This window comes from Rhea americana, unplaced genomic scaffold, assembly GCF_003343005.1.
Source record: "Rhea americana isolate MKP2758 unplaced genomic scaffold, rheAme1 scaffold_3, whole genome shotgun sequence".
In the NCBI taxonomy this organism is placed as follows: domain Eukaryota; kingdom Metazoa; phylum Chordata; class Aves; order Rheiformes; family Rheidae; genus Rhea; species Rhea americana.
The window spans coordinates 1724364-1747642 of NW_028186423.1; the positions used below are offsets into that span (position 1 = coordinate 1724364).

At 39.1% G+C, this 23279-nt stretch overlaps 1 protein-coding gene across 3 annotated transcripts in view; it reads left to right on the top strand.

Moving 5' to 3' along the window:
- The window catches only part of ELF1 (E74 like ETS transcription factor 1), a 92107-nt gene that overhangs the window by 26601 nt on the left and 42227 nt on the right, over positions 1 to 23279 (top strand). The window contains exon 1 of one of the 3 annotated variants that reach the window (XM_085309475.1): positions 21355 to 21377. The exons of the other annotated variants lie outside the window; for them this stretch is intronic. The gene's annotated coding sequence lies outside the window, so the exon portion shown is untranslated. Of the gene's footprint in view, positions 1 to 21354; positions 21378 to 23279 lie in introns of those variants that run through there. 3 annotated transcript variants of the gene reach the window in all.

The following is a 23279-nucleotide window of genomic DNA, read 5'->3' on the forward strand; positions in this document are numbered from 1 at the left end:
TTTTTGGTCATGAGTTTCATTTTTGACTCTTAGAACCAAGACAGCAGTTGTCCACTGTGCTCACAAGGTACAGAGGCAGGAGCCTCCTTGTCCTTGCCTCCTTTCTCTACTTTCTTCCTTGTGCCGGACCCTGTGAGGACCTCCAGCCTTAGAAACGCAAGTTAGCCTGTCTCGTGTCAGCTCCTGGGGTACGGGTATTTATCTTGTGCAGAACACTTTTTATGTGCTAGAGGGTAAGTTGTTGCTGCTGCTTTCTCTTGACTAGAGCTTCAAGGAGGAACAGTTCCTCTTTGAAGGCAACACTGCCATGTTCAGGCTCTCACGCTATTGCACAAGAGCTACTGCAGAAATCTCTGGGGTGCAGCAGTTAAATTAGAAAAAGTGATTGGAAATTCTTGTGAGCCTTACAGATACCAGCTTGAACAGATCGCGTTCTAGGAGGCAGATAAGTAAGTGGATTAGAAGTGAAACAGAAATGGCGTTATTTTTTTCCTGATTTTTTTTTTTTATATAGCTGAAGCCTGTATTTGTCTCTACCTCAAAAATAAAATAAAATAAAATAAAAGCCTAATCCCCCCCAGGGCAGGGATCTTTCGATTTGGAGTGAGTTTGCTGTTGCTGAGAGATGAGCCATGGAAGTGGTGTCATTAGATGCCAGCTACCCAGGACAGTATTTGTAGACCTGTGCTTTGAAGACCTCTGATAAACTATAGAAATGCCTGTTTTCTAAAGTGTTCATTTTTTCCTCTGTTGAATATTAGAATTGCCAAGTCCATAAGCTTAGCACTTAAATGAGAAAGAAACAAGTAAACTTACAGATTTTAAGAATGTTGTTGGCCTAGTGTAACTGATGTTTCAGTGTTGCTGCAAACTCGTACTTCGGTGGTGTGTTTTGCTCTTTGGACACCTCTGTGTAAAAATATGCACAAGGTATATAAATGCACCTTTTTTCTCTCTTTCTCAGTTGAGCTGCCTTTGAAAGTGAGGACTACAGTAGGACTGTATGAGGTGAGCTGGTAGAAAAGACTTTGCAGCAAAAATGCAGGATTTCCCTTTACGGCAGAGGAGACCCTTTGATCTCCAAAACAGCTTTCACTTTTTGCAACACTTAATAAAGGTTCATCAGCTTTCACAGGCAGATTTTGTTGCTTTCACTGGCAGTTTTGGTAACTTGCTTGAGTTTTGTTGGGCACGCAAAGAGCAGCAAAGACTTTTCTTCTCCTGGTGATCCAGTGCAGGAGTGGCAGGAGATGGTGTTTATGTTACCAGCTTTGGTTATGATCCACTCTGTTAGCGTTGAAACTTCGCTAAAATAAACCAGTGATTTACCATGCTTATCCTTCTAATGCTACTGATGTGCTTTATAGATTATTTGCATTCTTAAATCTTATTTAAATGTTTCTTGCCAGAGAATGTATTTGACAGAGACTCTGTGTACTGAAATTTTAAGTCTTTTACTTATCAAAAGTCTGCAGCAGCAATGTGAAATGCTCTAGACTCCTGATGTGAAGGGACTAATCTGTGTAGAGGTAAAAATGATTTATTCTTCAATATGGGCCTGTCCTCAGGCAAAGATTTCAACTGTCAGGCTTTGTGCTATAAGGATCCTATCAGATACGGACTAAAGTTTATGCATTCCTACCTTGATGTGTTTTATGCCTTAACTACCTAACAGCTATCTTTCAGTGATGAATTGTATGGCTAGAGCTCAGGTCATTTATTTGTCTTTAAAGAGATCAGTTAGCTTGGGTTACATGTGACTTTGTACTGGGTTAAACTTCTAATCCAAAAATTGTGGCCATTTTGTTAGCCTTGGAAGAGCCTTCAGTTCTCAAGCTTTTGGTCAAACTATTTCTTTCCACAGTGAGAAAAATACTCAAGATAATTTGCTAGAAATAGGAATGCCAAGTATATAGGCTGGGAACTGTGGAAAAGGGTTGTTTCTAGGTGAGTTTAATGTCCTTGTCTGCTTTTATCGTTACACATTTTCTTCTGTATCTAGAATACCCTATATGTAACTGATCATCAACTTTTCTGTGTCTACCAGAAAGCTCTGTGTGTGTAAATACATACATTTATATTTATTTTTTAAGATTATTTCACACTTCTTTCTGGATGGTTAGTGTAAGCGAACTGTCTCATCACTTAGATAAATGAGAAATGAGTTCTCAAACTTACTTACCCGCATGTAGGTGTGTTGACTTCTTTTTGAGTGACTAACCTTAAGTGGGCTCAGTATAAATGTCTTGTCACATGAGGATGCTCTTCAGAACTGGGAGAGAGGAATGAGAGCTTGAATAGTTCAAGTTGTCCTCTCCTGTTGAAAGAAAATGTTAACGTGTATTGGGACTATATACTATTTCATCACTCTGTATGTTTTTCTATATATCTTTTTATTGTTGACTGGATCTTTTGACCAGTTTAATAAAACAGGTTAGGAGAAAGCTACTCTTCTGAGCTTTTTATCAAGTCACTTCTGCTGTCCTCCACTTTCTAGTTATTTTGCTGTTTGTGCAGATTTATATTGGAGCTAGCGAAAGAAATAGAAAAATGTGATTGTGAAACTGCAGTTACAACTTGTGATACCTAGGACTGTCTGCTGTCAGAAAATTAATGTTCAACTTGTTCTTCCAAGCAGACTCAATTTCAAATTAAAAGCAAGTTCAAACGGATACTGTTATTTTTCTCCTCTTTGTGTGTGCTACATATGAAAGACTAGATAATTTTGGAGCTAACATGAATAATTTCTCAAGGATGTAATGGCATGGCTTGTTTTAGTGCAGGCTTTTCCAACCAGAAGAAGAGAAACAGTGCTCTTCAAAACAGTCTTGAAGGCACCAAGAGTTGCCTGTTGCCTGCTGAAGGCAGAATTTGGCCTGACATGTTCCTTGGAGGCAGTTGTTAGTTATCCACTCGCATTGCCTTAGTACATTTGCTGGTTTGCACTGTTATTTCCCTTCCTCCCCCCTCCCCTTGTCTCTGTACATTATTTGGTTTATATAACTATTCACTTTTCTAACAGTGGCTGTAAATTAAACATGGGAAGTGAGCAGGAGTATTAGCTATGAAGAAAATAATTATGAAGCTTACATGTTGTCAGGGGGAAAGTCTCAAACCTATACAAATTGCAAGAATTTACTTTTCTGGTGATCAGTACCTCTGAACTAGTTTACAGAGAATCTGAGTCCAGCAGGGCGCTCCAGATGCCTTTCATATTATGGTACTGACACAGTAGAATCCCCCCCCCCCGCCCCCCCCGTTTTTTTTCCCCTAATACTTTAATACTTTTGTTTATTTCAAAAAGGGGCACTTCCTCTCTATAGTTCCTTCTTTTCTATTTGGGGATTTTTTTTTGATGCAAAGGTGGTTTAGACATATGAATGAAAATGAAACTTTCTGTGTTGAGAAACAGCTTCAAGTTTGTTTGAATGCTGGAGAAAATTTGCAGTATTTTTACAAATGTTAACTTTTTTATATTCAAAAAGTATGTTTCTTCTAGTATTAGCCAAAACCAACATTGAAATAGGTTGTCTTTGAAGCAATTAAGAGAAACAAAATTTTAATTTGTGTGATGGAGCCATAATATAGGAAGCCATTAAGTTAAAACATTTAATAATGTACTATGGAGGGATTTCCTGAGAAGAAAACAGAGAAGAAAATTACTATTTTTAGAATATCTTCCTAAGCATGCACTTTTGAAAGATATAATTATTGCTTGCTTTATTTACTACAACATTCATCCATTTCTTTTTATAAAAGGCTAATTGTTGTTGTTATAGCCCTTCAAATGAGTTGTGTTAAATTTTTTTTTTTTTTGGTGATAATGGGCTAGAAATCATTCTTCTAACATTTGTTGCTGCTGATACTTTGGCCAAACTACAAAATAGTTTTGCTTTGTCCTTCAAATGTTTTGGTAAAATAATAATTTTATAGAGAATATGTAATACTTTGAAGCCCCATAGTTAGAAAGGATGTTAAATATATTTTGTGCATTGATTCTGATGTTCATAGCTTTTAAAGCATATATCCTACCTTCAGTTGGACTTAGCAAACATTTTAAGTTGCACTGCCAGGAATCTCGAACACCTGAAAAGAACTGTGACATCATTATATTGATATACTGGGATTAAAAATGTATTTGTCTGAGGAGAGAAACAGCAGCAGTTACTAGCTGCAAATAGCTAGCTGGGAGAATAACCACTGCTCCTTAAGAGGAGACCTCGAACCACTGACCTGTGCATGCTGTGCAGATGTGAACTGCGAGGGTTTCGCCCATACTCGCTTTGGTTGTCTGTAAAAGGTTAATGGGAAATTTTATGAGCTTACAGATTCATTTTTATTGCTTTTACAAGAATCTCTGGATAAGGTGAAATCAGGAGAAGTTTGTACCCCCTCCCCCCCCCCGGCCCAATAGACCGTATGGAGAATCCGGCATTGTATTCCTTTAAGACTGATGGAGGCTGTGTTTAAAGAACCTGCTGTTTTATCACCTATATGGAACAAGTGTGGTATTTATGAATGAGATGGACAAGCACTAGTGCCTTCAAGCCGTCTCTGGTACCTTCACAGGTCTTGGTTTCCCTTGCCTGTGTGCCCATTGAGTGTGCTTAAGCCTCAGCCCGGCTGCTTGCTTTTACTCATAAGCAAAGGTTACATGCGTAATGGCCCTCGTGGCTCCACTGCATTTCCCTTAAAACCCATGTAGCAGTGGTCTGAAGCCCAGAAGGAGGGTTTGGACCAAGAAAGTTATAAATCCTTAAACCACTCAACCAGTGAGATGGCATCTGCCGGGGCCCCTAGCTCACCCTGACAGAAGGTTCCTCATGCAAGGGGAAGTTGTACTAGCTGAGCTCCACTTGTGATTTAAGCTCTAGACATATGTTTTTTGCGTGCAAACTTGCACCAGTACCACTTATTTTAAACTTAGCTTCAGCTAGACTGGTAGAGGTGGGCATGTTTGTGCCTAGATGTTTCCATGGCTGAAGCTGTGAGATTGCTCTTTCAGCTGCCTCTGTGCTGCTTGAAAGGTACCACCTTTGGGTTTTTTCCTCGTTGATACCATAGACTTTTTTCCTGGTGTCTTACTACACTCCTCTCTCATCTGTTATCTAAATTGTTTGAGCAATCCCTCATCTGCTTTGGGCAAAGTGAGCTGAAGCGGCAAATCGGCTGTTCATGCCATGGGCAGTAAGGTGGCCTGCTGAAGCAGGTTAGGGCTTGATTGGGGAACAGTTGAGCTAGGGCATTTTTGGGAGCAGAAACCATAAACTATGGTTGGGAAATGGGTAGGCGAACAGTGCAGTTGTCCTGGGAAGAGGACAGTTGTCCATAGCCTGGGTTTCACTGAAGTGATGATTAGGACAAGATTGCGGAAGCAGTGAACTCTCCCCTCTGCATCCCATTTGAACTCCCTCGGCTTGTCCTCCCAATGCCCGAGTGCTACAGCTGCATCCCATAAAAAGACAAGCTCATTAACAAATAAATTAGATTGGATTAAAATTATGTAATGAGGTAACTCTTGGTGTCAGAAAATGGGAGGCAAAGATATTTGCTTGCTGTGCGAATCAAAACATTTTTTGGTGGGGGAAAGGCGTAGGTTGTATGGRTGTTATTTTTATTTATTTATTTATTTTGAYACTGTACATTTCCCTTTGGGGAGAACAGGGGGCAGGAAGCACAAGGATGAGAATTTTACTGCTGCAACTTTTTAAAAGAATGTTATTACCTTCTTGCTTTGTTAAAAATGTTCTGGTTATTCCTATCTGCTAARTCAGGTTATTGAAATGAAGTGATGGCCTTTGCTCTGAGTCTTGAAACATTATAAGAGGAAAGTAGGTGCTAGGGGAGTTTAAGCCCTACCTTTCTCAGCTAGAAAATGTTAAAATAGATCTAAAAGTCTAAAGATGCAATGTTATTACTAAGACTAAAAATGTAAGAACTACGAAGAATTTTAGAAGTTGATTGTGGTCAGTTGCCAAGAGCAATGCTGTGATAAATTATTAACTCATTGCACTGTACTCTCTCTTACTGCAAACAGAATAACTGGTTATTGTGCTCTGCTTGGTAAGTCAACATTGTAAAAAATTCCTTGGTTATCTAGAAAATRTATTCTTTGGGATATTTGTTAAAGGGACACCATAGGATTAAAAGTTATGTTCTCCACTGTTAAAACTGGCTAAAGCAAATAGAGATCTATGAATGCAGTTTATTTCTTGTCTTCTCTGGTGCCTGGTTAGTGGACCTYGGTTTGTATGGTTTCACTTTTGCTCCTCTCTTTGCATGGCACTCTGCTGAGATGCTGGTATGATTCCCCCCACCTCCCCAGAAAAATACACCAGTTTTGAGGCAGTTAGAGTAATAGATTTGAAGGCAAAAAACAAGTTGACTCATAGCTGTTCTGCAGGAAAAGCATTTCTGTGGAGACCACTTCTACCATGCTAGTTATAACTGAGTTAGATGAAAAATGTATATAATCTAGTTGTTAAGAGCATCGCAGTGCCTTGCTGCTGCCATGCAGCCACTTCTTCAAGGTTTCTGATTATTATCGTTTGGTTTGTTAACTTTTATAAATATAAATACCACAGCRTTTTCTTTCTCATTTTTGGTAAAATATATGGAGCTTGAAAGCTTATACTGTCTTAAGGTGCCCAAAAATCAAATTCATTTATAAATGAAACCTCTAGTACAGCCTTAAAAATTGTATTACATTAATTTTTTAGGCTAATTTCATGGCGTATAAACAATATACCAAAACAATATGCCTGTTCATGTAGCCTTTTGTGTTATGCTTGGACTAATAAATAATAATACACCATGAAAATAATATATGTGCTTATCTTAAAATATTTGCTGTAATGAAATTTGTGATTCATTACTGGGACACGGATGAAGTTTTAGGGTTAAAAAGAATATCCAACTTTAGAGTAAACCGTTTCTGGATCAGTGTCAGCATCCCTGCCACCCCAGTTTTCTTAGGAAAACATCAAATCCTGCCAGTACATGTTGCAAGATATGACCAACGTGACTTACAAACTAAGAAGCAAATCTATAAAATGCTGTTGGCTACATAGTATTGCTGGAATCTGAGATGGAAAATTCTTTTTTTTTTTCTTTTCTTCCCTCACCCCCCCCCAACCCTCTTCTTTCTGCCAAAACAGCAAAACTTAGTAAGGCTCAGATCATGCTGCAAGGCTTTTTTGTTCAGAAATGCTTTTGAGCAAATGTTACTTTGTATCTTTTTTAAATTTGTTGGCTATTTGGGGTTACTTGATTATCTGTCAAAAGTGGGACTTCTGTCGTAAGTGGATATAAGAAATGCTGCAGAAGTGAGCTTCTTCCTGCTCAAGTTCTTCCACTGGTTTTCTGTTGGTTTCTGACGGGTCATGTTCAGGGATTTTTCTGACTTTTAGAGCATGAGTGGATTAAGGCCCAGCAACATTGAAGGAGTAATCTTGTCTTTTGRACCACTAGCAGCTGCAGTTTTTAGGGATAACCTGAACTGATTACACAGCTCAAACAGGAGCATGTGAATGTTGAGGACRAAGCACGCTCTTTTGAAGGGAACCGACTTACAGAACAGTTTTCTAGGCAGAGATCAGGAGAATTTGCAGCCTTGTCATTTTCAGCACATACTGCAAAGCACTGACTTTGAGACGGTTTTTACACTGAAAGTGCTGATCAGTATGTGTACACGTTTCCCAAAATCTCCTAGTTACAGTACTTTAGCATGGAGAGCCTTTTCCTATAAAGGGTCAAATGGCAGAAAATCTATGAAATCCAGTGACTTTTTTTTTTAACTGCTTTTGAGTTTACATCGAAAATGCTCCTAGACTGTAGTGATAGATAGTGTTAAATCTACAAGGTATCAGCTGGTTTTGTATGTTAAAACTTAGTATATTTGAATGATTGTCTTCTGGTATAGTGGGAAACCTTGCAGGTATTCAGCTCAAAATTGCTTTTGCTTAATTTTATACCCTTATGACAAGACAACTGGCCACTAATGGGGCAGCACACAAGGTCATCTTTATTTTTCACCTCACCCTGAGGTAGATAGCAGCTCTTCAGCTTGGCTAAGGAGATTTTTGACAGGCTATATTATAGGGCAATCTGGGACTGAGCAGAAGGCTTTACTTAAAGAGAGGCTAAGTGTAACATATTGCTCTTTTTATATAATATAGGTAAAATCTGGATATTATAGGTATGCCTAAAATATATACAAATACACATTACAATGTGTATCAAATCTATGTATAAAAATGGTTATTACAACTGTGCCAGTTTCTGCTTTTTACTGAAATTTCATTTTGTCTAGTGGTTGATTCTTTGCTTGCTTAATCCATATTGGTTCTTGCACTATTCCTGTTGGTACTAAAGCTTAGTGTTTCCATTTTGTGGTAAGGTAGCAGGTATYAGAGGTAGAAGAGGCACCATCTAACCTTTCCCCTTTCCTAGAAAGGATGGTCCYATATGGCAGATGTACTGGGACAGTGTTAGGCAGTCTCTCAGTATGGTTTCTGTCGTTGGTTGTGGTTCATTTCTGAAGAACTCTTACTTACTTTTTGGCTTGTCTATTAAGTCAAATAATTTGGTTTCTTGGGAGTTTAAAAGGCAGTCTGAGGAAGGACAGGCCTTCAAACCTCTGGAGATGTCCTCAGCTGTGCTAGAAGGGAAGCTGTAACCAACATTTTATATAGTGCTTTGGTAGACCTACGGGATCAGTTTTCCGTAAGCTTGATTTTATTACAATTTATCCAGCTGACTGCCTTTTTGTATGGGCATAACATTGTTTTGTTTTTTGCTTTTTTTTAAGTGGGGAGAAGGTGTCACTGAGCTCCTCCTTGTCATGTTAAGCTGTAGCTCTTGCAGGACGACGGGGTGGTTCTGTAACAAGTTTTGGGGGTGAAAGATGTAGCTGTGAAGGCAGGAAACACTTGCCGTTTAGTCCTCATATCGGTGTCTCTGCTTCCTGTCAGTTAAACCACGAGCAGGGGAACAGATGCACCGAGAGATGACTCTAGTTTCTATCACGGGCGGCCATTGTGTAACAAACTGTATTCTGAAAAAAAAAACTATTAATGTGCTTTTGATTTTAGTAGCAATCTGAGGCCCTTAATTAGGGCCTGAGAGTAAAGGCCAGAATTTAATTAATTCAAGAGGAAGCAGTATGTGAACTCTTGAAGCATAACTGCTACAGGAGTTATCACTAAAGCAGTGAGAGTTGGGGTGMAGTACTTCTTTTTCACTGCTCTTAACATCAAAGTTTTTAAACACACATGAGAAACAGAAGGATTRTTTGGGCATGATATCACACAATATCATGAATGTCTTTCTGGGCAGTGAATTGTCATGTTTCTTGACCCTGTGAAGTTTTTATTGCGAGGTTCGGTACTCTATGAAATGATTTATTTATTTATTTTTCTGWTAATCCATTTATATATTCATGTGTGTCTCAGGAAATTTTGGCTTTTTGTTAAAACAGGTTGTCACAAGTGTACTCTGAAATTTCAAAAAAAAAAAAATTTAAGATGTGATAGTTTTGCACTAAATTCCATGATTTTTAGAGATTTAATTCATAATTCTTCAGTTATCTGGTGTTGGTTGGATTATTACTCTACATATATACTATACATATTATTAGTTCATGTATGTTATTACAGCATAGTTAACTTACTGCAGCTGGAACCCTAAGAATATCTTCAGCAGCAGCAGCAGATTTTGGAGAACTGAGTACTCTACACATCAAAATCATGTTAGAACTGAAACTCTGTGGATTAAGGTTTCTGCCTTTTGTCTGATTTGATACTCTTTTCTTCCTCCTGTGACAGACAGTGTAATTCCCAGAACGGTTACTATTTTTTTAACTATTTATTTGTTGATTAGGCAGCACTGAATAGAGAGATTTCTTTGCTGCATGATAAAAATGTTTATCTGTATTATGTTCTATAAAGTAAAGGTTTTCACTGCAAGGGGCCCATCCTCTGTATGGGGAGTGTAAAAAGGTTGCAAGGACAGTAAGATCAGATGGCAAAGGTTTTTTTTTTTTTTTTTTTTGGTCTGACTGCTTTTGGTTTATAAAGCAATGTGCATCATACCCTGTGCTTGAAGTGGGGAGGAGATGGTTATGAGCGTTTGAAGCGGTTTTGTGCTCAGCAGAAGGGCTGCTCTCGCTGATGTGAGACATGAACACTTGCTGATGGCCCTCCATGGTGCCTCGACTCTCAAGACACAAGCTCTTGGCTCCCCTTGAGTTTCTGCGGGGACAGGAGCAAGTACCACAAGGCCAAAATCTGGATTTTTGCCTCTGTGAAAGGTACCAGCTCTTGAGTTTCTAACCTGGACTGGAAGCCTAATTTCTTTTCCTTTTTGAGAGGAAGGGTGCAAGTAGGGCATGCATCTGTGGGGGAGGAGACCACACTGCCTTAAGGTTACAGTGTCTTGACAAAAGTTGTGGTGTTGTTTTTCCTCACCCACTCACTTTTGAAATTAATTTATTGCATCATAGCAAACTACATTCTGTTGGAAATTCAAGGCTTTGTATAAGCAGATCAAATATTACAATAGGAAAAAAAGAGAAGGCAGGCTGGAGAATAAGTAAGGGATGAATTAGAAAATCTGTAAATCAAACTATCCCTGTGTTACCTTGTTTATGGTGATGGTTAATCTTCCACTTTAACCTCGGCTTTCTCTTGTTCTTTTTTGTGACTGTGTGCAAACTGAATGCCTTACCAGGAGAGGGAAGGGTAGGGTGGCAACGACAGATAAAATGCTTGTCTCATCTCTCGGTTCTACGGTAGTTTAAAAGTTTTCTGAACATAGAGTTGATGTCCGCTGGAGTGCTCCTTGCCCGCTGTGCACTGCGAGAGAGGCTGGAGTGCTTGCTTCAGCTGCACCACATACTTACTTCCTTGGAGAGCAAAAGGATTCAAGGAATCAATTCCTGCTAATTTAGGCAAGTCAACCTTAGTTATCTCATGCTGATATCCTATAATAAATGCAGAAAAATTGACCTCTCCAGAAGGTGCAGTTCATCTTTTCTGCTGTTGATGACAAAGAACCTTGAGCAACCAAACTCCTTTTTTACGTATGTGCCTGRGTCTCTTGGAATTAAGTGAGTTTAGAAAACTTGATTGTGGAAAAATCCTACTTCTGTGTGTCAACTGAGGAAAAACTCTTTTTTAAAACAAACRACAACAAAAATAACCCCTCTTTCCTGACCATTGAAGTCAGTGTGTCTCCGCCTGATTTTTTTAAGCTATATGACACCATTGAGGGTTTCTCTTTCAGGAGGCATGGATGAATTTTGGTAATGGCCTCACTCAGCACCCAAGAGAGTGCATGTGTGCCTGTGTGAACAAGTATGTGGAGTACGATGCCTTTACCTTTTAAGCCTGTATAGCAAGAGTGGTGATCTTCTGATCCTACAAGCTACATACCCAAATCTTTGAGYCTAAGTGCTTTGATATCTGTATTACTCATTCTGGGGAGTGGAGGAGAGGTGGAAAGATGGCTGGAGGAGCAGCATGCAAGCAGGAGGTTGTGGTTAAGTTGCACTGCTTTCTGTTGAAGGAGGAGTCCCAGCTGGGCACACAGATCAGCCCCAGGTGATAAAGGGCTTTTGTGTCCCCCCCCACACACACACACCACCACCCCTGGCTCAGCCACGTCGCCTCAGTCTGCATCTGGGGTGTGAGGTTAACTCTCACGGTCCTATAGCAGGAGCTGCAGCCGAGCACACAGGAACCCTCAGCGCCGCCATAGCTGACACGCAACTCAGTTCTGCAAAAGACTAGGAACTTGCATGATGAAATGAGGAAGGGGTGGGATTTGAATTTCTCCACACCCGCTTTKCAGGAGCTTTGAAACTTTCCAAAAAAAAAAGCTGTTGTAGGTGTTTTCATATAGGCCATACACATTCTGTGTTGAGTTCATTGGCAGAGAATTGCTATGTCTGCCTGGAGCTGGTGTGTGCTCATATGAGAGTGACTTGGGCATCAGTGCAAGCATCTCCCCAGATATTACGAAAGGAGAAATACTGGCTTGTCCAGACGTTGCCTTMCTGAGAGGGCCCTTTACAGACCCTGCTCCTTTTTCCATGTAACTCTTGAGAAATTTTTTTTTTGCTTTATTTATTTATTTATTTATTTTAGTATTATCCTTAACCTTGTCGGTCTTTGACTCGTATTTCATCAGTGCTTAAAACCCACGGTGGGAACTGTTAGTCTAGCAACAAGTTGGGAGTAATTTATATTCTCTTAATAGCCAACTTTACTAGTTTGAAATTCCCCGGACAAATAGTCTCGCTGCCTAATCCCACTCTATACAAGTACTGCAGAATCTAAAATTTAAAATACACTGATCTATAAGAAGAAAAGTTCTTAAATAGCATAGGAATATTGGTTTCCATCTTATCCTACATAGAGGCAAATTAATGTATTCATTATTTTAATTACCATAGGTCTCATGAGGCACATGTGTTTTCAGTGTAGTCTGAGTGGGTACATAGCATTTTAGGGCACATGTAAAAGTATTATCTGACTTTTAATTACAGATTGGATGAGTGTTCTTCCCCACTACAACCATATAAGTGCTCTCTAGCCTTGTATAGTTTTTAAAGGTACACTTTTAGATACAGCTTTCCAGGTTTGGTTCTTTACCTAACATTTTGCTGTAGACATTTACTACAAAGCAGGTCTGCCACGTGCTKTGTCCTGGATAGGTGTTCAACACAGCAGCAGTGGCTGCACTCTTCATGCTGTGATGGTCGTCCCCTCTCCCCTCTAATCTGAGTAACCTTCTGCACCTGATGATTTAGCCCAGCAGTGGCCTTTGGCCAAATGTAATACTGAACACACTGGTGAAGGGCATGGCTATCTTGGAGTACAGCGCAGCTGTGCAGGGAATATCTGACTAGGCGAACACCTGGAATCTGAATGTTACCTTTTTAAAAACTGGCTGAAATTAAAGATACATCGACATCAGAAAGGAAAGAAACATAGGAGCCTGTACATCTCAAAACTATCGCTTTAGCAATACAAATCAAGTGAGTTAATATTGACAATGCTAGTAGAGAAAAAAAGGTAAAAATTCAACAAAGATGAGGAGAAAAGCACGAGCCTAATATCTCTCTGCAGGGGCAAAGGAGAAACGTCAGGAAGTTTTAAAGAAACAATTCACCTTTTTTTCTGGATACAGTGGCAAAAGGTGTATTTGATGTATCTGAATTAGACGTGATTATTGGGATAGCCTGCACGCGTAGCTCTGTGTGTGCACTCCACACCCTGAGTGCCTGGCTGTCTAGTACCAAGGTGGCTTGCGCACCAAACAAGTTGCAGCAAGAGCCTAGGGTTTTTTGTCTTGTTTTGCTTTTTGAGGTCCCTCTGGCTATGTAATGCTTACCCTTTCTAACCAAGGCCATATAATGTTCCTGGTTTTGTTGGGTGTTTTTAGTCATCTCCAATTTCAGGTTCGGTTTTAAACTACCGATTTGAGAACATTCCTTGAGTTCAGAGCAAACTGGTTGGCAGGTGACTTGGCTCTCTTTCCTGTGTACTACAGGAGCGTTTACAAACTGTGCTTACTTCAACGTATCTGAGGTATTTTCTTACTTCGTACCTTCTTCCTTAGTGAGCTGTGACCAGGAACACAAGTACAAATTACCCATGCAGAAAGCACGTACAAGTTCAGAGCTGTGACTCATACTGCTAAGGGAAAAGGTGCARTTGCAGCCTTCTCGCCCAGATGAGTTTTAGCCCTTTGGTGGGACCATTGAGTTTTAAAGTTCAGTTCCCTTATTATTATATTTTCATAAATTTTATTAGCTATTTAGCTGATGTGAGTTGCAGCTACAGTGATCCAGAAAATACGATAAAATAGGAATCAAATGGAAGAGTTCATCTCACAAAGGTCTGATGCCTTGATTTAGGAATCTTCCTTGAGACAGTACAGTGTGTAATTTCCTTTGTTACTACCTGTAAAACAACAAAGTTATCACAGCTTATGTGAGTTCTTGAATTGGGGAATGCAATTAAGCCAAAAATAAGAGTTGAATGTGTTAATGCTAAAAAGCAGTTTCATTAGAAAAGGCAAAGGGTGGGGAAAGAAAACCCTATCTGCTCTGGAGGTTACTGGGAGGTTATTCATAAATTCTGATGGAAAAATCTTACTTCCCTATCTGCTAGTGTTTCTTATCAATCTACCTGGCTGTAGGTAGGGTTTGATACTTTGTACCTCTCCTTATATTACCTTTCATTCTTGTTTCTACAGGCTTTTTTGAATCAGGTATTTCAACTTGTGAAATGCTGTGAGGTGGTGTCACTCTAGGGTGTTCTTTTTTGAAAGCTTAGCGCAAACATCAGCTTGGTGACTTTAACATAGTGATATATATGACTACTTTTTCTGAGAGATTTGCTGACTGAGATCTGTGCCTATGTCCCAACCTCACACATAACCCTGTGACTGTGTTAGGATTAGAGGCTCCAAATCCTTAAAAGTAGAAATTTCACAGTACTACTTGTCTTAGTTCACTTGTCAGACTGTGCTTATTTGAAGAAGATGTAATACGAAGAATTTCTTGTGGTGGATGTGGCTGAATGGGTGGCAGAACTGACCTGTAGAGAGATATCGAGAACCTGCTTGTCGTGGCACCTTATACRAGCTATACTGTATCTGCTTCCAGACTGGAGGAAACAGATCTTCTCTTGCTTACTGGAAAATATGGCACTGTTGAATTCCCGTAGCATACGCTGTAAATGCATTGACACAGAGCGCTGCATTTGTAAGAGTTGTGAGGAGAGTTCAGTGAGGCTCGCTGCAACAAATAGATTAAAAAGGTTCAGATATAGTTTGTGAAAATGTGTTTTAACTGATAAGCTCTATAAATAAGAGGGGTTGAAAATATGATGTTTCTATCTCTGTTTTACCCATGCCTTAGCGTTGACCACAACGTTAACTTTTATATTTAAGTGCTTTTCTAAATCTGGAGCCAGAATCTCTGAAAGACTCAAAGCCTTAACTAGCCTCTTGTTATTAAAGGAGTTTGAGAAGTGTTGGTTGTACTATTTCTCAACTGAACCTTTCTTAGCCATTTTTTTTGCTTTGCTTTAATTGGATCTGTGATGCTTGTCTGAAGAGTTTAAAGAATTACTTAATTACAGATTTAGGTTAAAGAAACGAGCAATTAAAACTGTCCTTGTGTGCTTCGTTTGTACTTTTTGTATTGACGAAGTTGTATGAGGGTAACGGTTTTACCTTGTATTGTTCACCTCAGAAAAACAGACCTCTTGTGCCCCTAACCGCTGCCTGTACAAGTCCGTCTAATTCRGAAGTGTGTGATGTGCGCGTGCGGAAGCTGAGCTACTTGTCATGCAAGAACAGATAAAATATCTTGTGTAGTCCTCCGCAGCATCAGCGTCACCACTGGTGTTTCTCRGGGATGGCCAGGTGCCCTTGCATCAACCCTGAGCCACGCAGTGGCACCACCGAGGGAACCTGCAGCTCCGTTTTTTTTCTTTTCTCTCCCCCCACTCCGCATTATATGGTTTTAATTCGTTGTCTCGAGTGTCTACACTGAGGACTCCAGGCTGTGGAGATAGGGTTGGCAGCACAGCCTCCGGAAAGAGRCAGTGGCCTGTAAGTCATCCCGGGGGGGCTGGAGGGAGATGAGGAATTAGTGCGGTTAGGTTATCCCAAACCCCACACAAGTCATTCGGGGTTTCTGCAAGGGGTGTTTTCCRAGGTGGTAAGAGCTATTAGAATAAGTAGCAAGTGTCTATGGGATATGGGTTTGTGTTTCAGGTAGTATAAGTCTCTCTGCTGCTTGGTTTCTGAGTTCTGTGGCTGTTTCAGAGCATGTATTCTCAGAGTTGTTGAGTTTACAAAATAACATTGAAAGATGTCTTTTAACTGTCAGGTAAAAAGGAAAAATGACTCCTTTGATTTTTTTTTTTTTTTTTTTTAATGATAGATTTGAGTTTTTCCTGTTGGTAGCAAGGGTTAAACATTGAGGGCAACAGGTATAGGCAGACTTAGGTATGTGATATGTTTGACTGTTTTGCAAGGTGCTATAAGTGTTGGCTCCATGTAATCTGATACCAGGGTAGGACAGGCTAACTTAATGAAGGAAAATAGACAGCAATGTAAAAGAACTGGAATTTCAAGTCTAGCTGACTAATAACAGCCTGCTCTAGAGGGTTTTGACTGTTCGTATTGCTGACAGCTGACAGCAAATGAGAGGCCAGCAACAAATATTTCCTAATCTGCTCTATTTTTGCACTGATTCTTTAAAGAGACTGCAAAGGTAAGGTCCTTTACGTTTCTGAGACTGACAGATCTGCTGAACGCAGCCCTGGATGGAAGAAATATCAAACAGGAAAAGGATCGAACTGTGACTAGAAGTGTGCGTGTGTGTGTGTGGAAGGGGAGGGTCCAACAAAAACGAGTTGTACGTAGATTAGTTTATGCCTCTTTTTAGTTGGYGCCTGTCAGTTTAATTAAAGTTAGAAATCTCAAATGTCTCAAATATTCAAATTTACAAAGGCAAATCACAGATTGTTTGTATGAGTACAACTTACAGAGAGAGTAATTTTGAAATAATGTAAATGCTTTGTTCATCCTGCTTGACGGTCCGATTTGAATGGTCAAAAATAGACTGCAAAAGGGATGCTAAAAATCTATTTTAGCGAAGTTATAAAAAGGATTATTRCTGAGTTTGGTACTGTAGCATCTTCTGCAGCATACGTAGGAGAGGCCTTGTGGAAATTTAACTGATGTAGAGTTACCCGTGCTTGACTGAAAAAGGTCACATGGAATAAGGCTTGCAACTGATCTCCGCGGGCCTTTTGTCAGTGCTTCCTTTAACATACCTACTTTGTATGCAACTGTGTTTCAGAAAAACAGTTTTAAAAAAGAAAGTCTATGTCTTTGGCCAGCAGAAAATGAATTCCTCTTTAGTAGACTTAACTTTCACCCACAGACGAATTAAAAATAATGATGTAGGGCTAGTTTGTGGGCGAGGTAATTTTCATAGGATGGCTGACAGTTTTATATCAGTATTTGGTGCAGACCGGCAACTAGTAATTTGTGAATTTTGGCACTTAGCCGAAGCAATTTTCTTTAGTCTCCTCCTATAAGGTGATAAAGTTTTTTGTTGTTGTTGTTGTTTTTAAATCAAAGTAACAAAATTGCTTTGGGCTGAGCATTTTTTCCTGTTTTTTACAAGGTTTCCTCATAGCCTGCTTTAGCTGGAGCTCAGCCCTTTAACTCTCTCTGTAGCTGACTCTGTAGGTCTGTAATTGATTTATCTGAAGTTGTTATAGCTGCTTATATGAGCGCAATCTTAATCCTTAACAGTGTTCTTATTATTTAATTCTCCTTAAAACATATGCTATTAAATKCCACAAATTATTTCAGAATTCCTTTTGAAACATATATTTATTTTATGCCACTGGAGTAATTCATTTGGGTTATAGGGATTTCTGATGCAATGACAATTTTGTCAATTTACAGTTTTGTTCTTAGTATCTCATTTAACCAGCTTTGTAAGATCATTTGCAATTTTAAAAAAATAGTAAAAAAAATCTGTTTTACTAATATTCTTAATGCTGATAATCTGGTTATCATGGCGTACATAAAAAATCTCGTCTCTGCAAATTTAATATTGGATGAAATAAGGTATACCGAGTGTTGTAGAAGAGGAAGTAATTAGAGATCTTTTTGTTTTCCTCTTTCTGCACAGTTAGTATCTATATATAGCATGTATTTAGTATTTATAGTGTCGGTATCAGTATCTCTCTCTTGCACACACACGTGTGTGTGTGTGTGTGTGTGTTCATATATTATATATATATGTACACACACAAAATCTCACATATTTTTTTTGAAAAATTATTATTTTACTAAGCTTTTGAATTCTATCCTGTCTGTAACAAGGAGTTCAACCAGGCACATCTAGGCTGATGTATTTTTAACTGATTTCCTTTCATCCTTCTAAGACTTGTTGCTTTTCAACTTAGTTGAATGTTTCCATATTCTCATTTTATAAAATGAGATAAATTTTTAAAAATAAGAGCACCTGATTGTTTTCCTTCTCTTTACCAGTACTGCAGAATTAAAGGCAAATCTGAATGTCAGACTAAAGGTAGTGGTTCCCAAGTATTCTGGACCAACAAACCATATTCCCCCRCCTCTGCATTTGCTGGAGATTACCATGCACATGTATCACTATTCGTTAGCAAAAAGAGAAACAGAATTTCTCTGGAAGATTTACTCTTTCAATATGGATCCAAGGACCAGTTTATATTGCTTACTAAGGCCACGTGTTAGGAAATATTCTTCCTAACAGGAATCTGATGGTTATTAGGATGAGAGATCACTAGACAGCCCATTGGAGAGAAGTTCCTAGAAGGACTGGCTGCGAGGCTGTTAGAGGCCAGGAAACTCAATGAGACAGTATATTTGTGGCCAGTGTTTTTCAAGTGGTGAAAACTTGACTTACAAATGTACTTTTACACTTTATGAAGTAACTACACACCAATGTTATCTTTGCAAGGTTGAGATGTTCATATGTCTCTGTCCCCCACATTGAYAGTCTAAGTGATGAGTTTGTGCAGTTTTGGCAGACTACAGGAGCTCCTCGCACCCTGCTTTGGGTGACATCGTCCTGTTTAAGGGATTTCAGTTAATCTGGTTCATTGGGCCACAAGTGGCAAAGTTCAAGCTAAACTCCCAGCAATACTGCAGTGGTGATGAGGAGCTTTGAATTGAGCTGACTGAACTGGAAGCAGAAAAGCTTTCTGCATGTGCTGTGCTGCGTAGGAATGTGCAAATTTGTGGGGTTTTGTTTTTTCTATAGTCAAAACAGTCACATGAAAATTAAAGAGTAATGTCAATAGAAAGGCATGTGTTTCATATATTTAACTGGRTATGTACACCCATGTGTGTGCACATTGACACCCACACACGTATATATGTATATATCTACACAAAGATTCGTGGCAATGAAGTGTGATTTTGTAACTGCAACTGCTGTCTGTATGTATACATACAGYGTAGGGCAAGCACTATACAGTGAAATAACAGTACATGGTTATTGTCTAAATGTTGTTGAAGCAATGCAGCTTTTCTGTGAGCTAAGGCTTTAGTAACCTAAAAGCATTTTGAAAAATTTCGAAGCCCCATAGGTAGCCAGTGGTGCTGGATCACATCACTACTTCTGAAAATTTATTGATATTTTTTCTTTTGTGTGTCTGATATGTTACAAATGCAATTTGGACAGTTTTGAAACTCTTTTTGAATCCACTATCTAGCTTTGCTTAGGATTAAAAAAAGGAGGGAAAAGAAAGAGAGAAGGGGGAATAGAGGTGCAATCTCTCACATAATTATGGGGAGGAAGCAAGAGCTGGTATTGTAATATCTGTTGTCCCTAAACTCTTCATGTTACATCATATGCTTAAGGTTTGGGAAACCAGGATTTAAGTCTCTTGCTCTCAGGGGGACAAGGAAGGGAGCTGAAGGCTTGGGCCCTCGTTTCACACTGGAATGCCTTAGCTACCTGTCTTTAGGGGAAATTACATAGTAATTTCTGCTTTGTAAGAACAAATGTTTTGCAGAGAAGGCACTAAAACCCCGTGTTACCGTTCTCTTGCGTGATGAGGGGCGGCTGGCAAGTCTTGTTCTTTCTCTCGGAAGGTGTTCAAGCACTTCACTGAAAGCTCCAGCAGTGGAGAGGGAGAGGGCCTTCCTCACCTTGGTATCTGTTTAACTTGCTGCTTAGGAGTGGCCTTTTTGAAGGAGATGGATTTTTGTTGCTGAAGCGTAAAATCAGTTATCTAAACAGTGCTGTATGTCTGCACACCCACACAGATTTGGGGTTACCTTAACACATCAAGCGTGCTGGCAGCAGAGGATACAGAGGAAAAATCAAAGCTTCAGCTACACTATAATTTTCTTAAAATTTCCCTGCAGCGCTTGCAAACTTGCTTGTGCATAGGGTTTGTGTCCAGCAGCTGTGTTATATAAACCTCCTAAGTAAAAGGGACTTAYCATGTTAAAAGTATCAGGGAACATGGGAGATAGGAAAAGGAAGGTTTTCAGGGGCTGAATAGTCTATAAACAATGCTGAAGTCCTTATTGTTAATAGTCTGGAAAGGAATCTTGTCTCACATTAGATATTCAGGCTAACAGAGATCATTGCCAAAAAAATGATGCTTGTTGAAAATGTGATTATTTGGTGACAGCAAAGAAGTGGCTGTGACTTGTGTTTGTGCTTTCGGTAACAACATACGTTGTTATGTGAGTTTGAGCGATGGGTTTCTTTCCACTTTTTCCGTACTGACTGAATCATGTGCCTTTTTATTATTTTTATTTAACAGATTATTTTTATGTAACCAAATACTCTTACTCTCTGTCCTCCTTGCTCTTTGTAAGGGGCTGTTTTCCAGCCTCTCTGTGAACCAGGGATTTATTGATATCGATCATGCCKTTGTCCTTAGCTAAAGCTTAGAGAAGGTCGCTCTGAGTTTTTGTTAAGTCAGCTGCTTTTTACACGGTTTTCTCTAGGCAGCATTGATATTTTTACAGGGTTTCAGAATGTTACTTAAGGTGTTTCTGCCCTTCCTCAGTGATAGCCCCTTATAATGTTGTTTTCCTACTTCTTTCTTGATTTGTGTGAGCAACTGAAGTGTCATTCCTTTAGAAATTTCTCACGCCAAATAACATAGATGAACTTGTTCTTCTTGCTTATCGTTTTGCTGACTGCAGATCCTCGGAGTCTAAGGACATGGTCCAAAGCTCCTGTCCTSTGTAATTTAATTTCTTATTATTGCACGGGAGTAATTGACTGGTGAAGAACACCACAGTAGACTATTTTGTTAGCATTTGTGTTCAGCATGGGCAGTACGTAAAGAAGATCGTAATTAGGTCTTTTGCATTAGGAAAATTCAGTAGCTGTTTAGCTTTGTTTCCATTTTTTGGAAACCAGTTTCCATGTTCTTACCTGCTACTTGTACAGCGTCTTACTAAAGTGGGTGACTATGCAAAAAGTCATAGCATGAACCTCCAGAGGGTCTAGTAACCTGAGTGACCATCTGTGTGTTTGCCTGTGGTCACCTGTGACGGTCTTCTGCCTTTGGGTGAGAATTTCCAGGTGATACCTTTATTATTCCCTTTCCTTCCTATTTCTCTTGAGATGTGGTTGAGAAGGGTGTTCAGCTTTTCATTTCTGTTGTGTTTAAGTCACAACTTTGTCACTTTTAGGCTAGAACTCATAATGCTGAAGACTGTCTTTGAGAGTGGTTGGGAAATCAGAATTCATTTGTTCCTGTGCTCAACACGATGAGCTGCTTTAGGAGTAACTTGGGATCTACATTCAAATCTTAGCACAAGTAAGCTATTTCTTAATTTTAAATGTATGAATGAACTCACTAATTTCACAAAACAGGCAGTGAAGCACGATTGCAGTCACAATTATTAACCCTAAATGGGACTGCATCCAGCAGCTTGCTAGAGGTGTTTTTGAGCTCGGCTGGGGTGTGCTTGGTACCAAGACTCAAGTCTTGTGGGATTATATCAGAGCTTTTTTAGGAAATGTTGGTGTTTGTTCCTGGCACTTTGCATGTTAGCTATTCCAGTGTTTATTGCTGATAGTAATGTTGATGCCACTGATTTATTTTAGCGTTCTGTATTACAGACTTAAATACTAAGACAATGAGACTTTACTAGCTAATGCCCCCAGGAGTTGCAGAGAAAGTGCTGAGTTAGGGCTTAGCTGCAGTTTGGGGAACATTGTTCAGCAATATTGCAGCTTTACCATAGGAACCAAAAATGCTGKTTTTGGAGGCCTTTCTTACTAGTTTTACTGAATTAGCCAAATAGGGGAGAGCATTAAGTGCAGGGTTTACACAGTGAAGAGTGGCGGGGAAAGAAGTTGTGGTGTCCAGCGAGTGTGTCCCACAAGATATCTTCTGGAATATCAAGAGCAGCTATGTATCAAGAGTTAAACTGGCTGAATACGCTTTTTGACAGGCTGATAGAGGAGGTTGTTTCTAGATATGAAATGCAGTAGAGGAGGGATGTTTCCAGAGGGATTGAGATAATCTATTCATAGGTCAGTTTTAAGAATTAATAAATGTGTCTTAATTCTGCTTTATATTCCTGTGTGCTAATATTGATTTATATAATGCATTTCCACAACAATAAGTGAGTACCAATGAAAGCAAAAGCTTATTTATTCTATAGTTCTGAAAGTTAGAAGTAATAAACACTTGGTCCCCTTTCTCCTAGGACTAATTGTATATAGCCAAGCTTACTGTGAATATGAACACAGTTTACACATTTTGTGCTGTTTGTAAATAACTCATTTTCTGTTTGTATATGCACATAAAATTAGGGAGGGAGATAAGTTGTATTATATAGCAAAAACAATAGTCATGTTTGTGTTAGTCYGTGGACAGCAGGATGCTGTGAGACTTGGAATAATAAAAGCACAATTTATAAAAATAGATGTGGGGGGAAAATATAGATGTTTTAGAGTTGTGCTGGTGTCCATGAAAAGCTGCTGCTGTTCTATACATGCTGGAGGAAAAATGTGGTATGGATTGAAGGAAAGTGTTTTGCATTACTTTGCCATGCTCTTATTTCCAAATAGATCACTTGTTAAAATTCTGAGAACCATTTACTAGGTACTGCTAAAGAGATAATTAAAATCTTTCCAAAAATAATAATAATTTGAGTGCCTCATCTTTGTAATAGCTGTAAGGTTGGATACAGAAGGTTATTAAAACCCACTAAATGATTCAGTCACTTCTCTTTGACTTTGGCCATTATGTTGTGGTTTGTTAGCACTTTTCTTATAAGAAGAAAATGTCATTCTACTCTCTTCATAGAAACCTTGTGGGATCTTTTGTTATTTGTTTTTTTTTTTTTTTGTGAACAGTATGCTGTATGGTCAACTGTATCACAGTGGTGAAAAATTTATAAAACATCTCCTAAATATCTGATTCTGCAAAGGAATCAGTTTGTTAGGAACTTTATGTTACCATATAAAGTAAGTATAACTGTTCTCGCTAGTGTTTTTGTGGATCCCCTTGAGATCAAATGCACAATACTGTTGCAATCTCTTAAATGATATCAGATCACAACCTTTGGTTTTGCATGGAGCTTTTCATTTTAAGAAATACAAGGTCTCTTTATAGCTCTTAATAGTTCTGCTGCCACTGTTTTGGGGTTRTGTATCTTTATTGTGTATCTTGATATTGTAGGATCTACTATAAAAATGTTAATATTTC